General features: G+C 41.4%; 1 protein-coding gene across 1 annotated transcript in view; it reads right to left on the minus strand.

Annotated features, from left to right (window-relative positions):
- Positions 1–1,746, minus strand: part of TENM1 (teneurin transmembrane protein 1) — a 285,933-nt gene that overhangs the window by 103,546 nt on the left and 180,641 nt on the right. The gene's annotated exons all lie outside the window — the stretch shown is intronic.

Consider the following 1,746-nt stretch of genomic DNA (forward strand, 5'->3'; position numbering starts at 1 on the left):
TCCTATTCTAACTTCATAGATGAGGAAGTTGAAGCTCAGGGAAGTCTGGTGACTTACCCAAGACCACACATTTAACGAGTGGTGGATCTGGGATCTGTGTGCAGTGATTTGACTCCAGAACCTGGGAACTTGTCTCTCATGGTATTTGTCCTCTAAAGTATTATCTGTTTGCTAGAATGTTATACATGAAAATGAAAATAAATGCAGAAGATAAGTCATTTAATAATGTTCTTGTAGCTTTATAAAACTTGAATGAACTTAATACAAGTTCCCTGTATTAATCATGGATGTGTCCCGGACCAACTAGCCAAGGCTAGATATAAGTGCCTTCCTTTTGTCTGACTTCTCTACCAACAGGTTATGATTTTAGGATTGTGATAGAAAAGCCAGAAAGGTTCTCAAGTTCCAGCTGCTGATGTAATATAAGCTCTAAATCTTTTGACCATTCATAAGCAGATGCATTAGACCCACTGTGCAAATAATCAATTAAGCTCTGGGACTTCCCTGGTGATGCAGTGGTGAAAACTCTGTGCTCCCAATTCAGGGGCCCTGGGTTAGATCTCTGGTCAGGGAACTAGACCCCACATGCCACAGTGAAGACCTAGCATGCCACAGCTAAGACCCATCGGAGCCAAAACATAAATAAACATCAATAAAAGTTAAACTCTCCTTCTGGTTGCATCATAGGTACTAAGTCATCAGGTGTAGCTACCGCAAACTGAGGGAACAATAACAGTTTAGGAAAGAAATACCCAGAAGTGGAAACAACACAGGATCACTGAGCAATAAAGAACAAATATTTTACCTGAATTTTAAGGCTTTGTCAAACTTTTTTTTTTCAAGATGCCTCTGATTCTAGGACAAGGATGTGGGAGGAAAGTTCTCACAGGAAATGCCTTGAAGCTGAGGCAGGAATTTGGTCATGTGTGGCAGAAAGCTGATCTTACCCAGAAAGCTGACTTTACTAGGTGGGGTGTCCAAACCATTCCTACATACCTCCAGGTCTGATTGTACTTTGTCATTTTTAGCAGAAGAGATTCACTTCTCTAGAACAGTGAGGCCTTCAGAATGGAGGACTGGTCAATTTTCTAGCCCTTCTATCTACAAACTTCCACATCCCTACACCGACACACTATCTTAGGGAGGTCTCTTCAATCTCCCCTCCGATTCCAGGCCTACTCCAGTTTCCTTCCAATCTGGTTTCATCATTTATTCTCTGCCTCTTGTATCTTACCATTGACCTGTAATCATTGCATGTATCTCATAGAAAAAGCTCCTGAGTGCCTTGTCCTCTCACTAGTTATCCCTCTATCTTTTGCACCCAAGCCTCTCTTCAAAAGAGTGATCTTCAGTAGTCATATTTACTTCCTCACCTCTCACTGGCTCATCAAATGCCTGAAATCTGGCTTCCACCTCTACCATCATTCAAATCACCAATGAGCTCCTCACTGCGGAATCCAATGGCTACAATTGTGTGACACCTGATATTGTTTTTCACCCCTTTTGGAAACAAACCATTTCCTTGGCTTCCTGGATACCAAGCTCTCTCTGTTCACTTCCTCTTCTTGTGAAGATTTCTTCTCTATTTCATGAGATTCTCTTCCATTGCCTACTGTATACCTATTGGTATTTCCAATGATTTTTTTACCCCAGCTTTGCTCCAGCATATCTACCCTGTCACTAAAATAATCTGTCCAAAATGCATCCATCAAGAAAAATGGTACTGATGAACCTATTTGCAGGGCG

The sequence above is a fragment of the Bison bison genome, unplaced genomic scaffold, assembly GCF_000754665.1.
Source record: "Bison bison bison isolate TAMUID 2011002044 unplaced genomic scaffold, Bison_UMD1.0 scf7180017864336, whole genome shotgun sequence".
Taxonomy (NCBI): domain Eukaryota; kingdom Metazoa; phylum Chordata; class Mammalia; order Artiodactyla; family Bovidae; genus Bison; species Bison bison.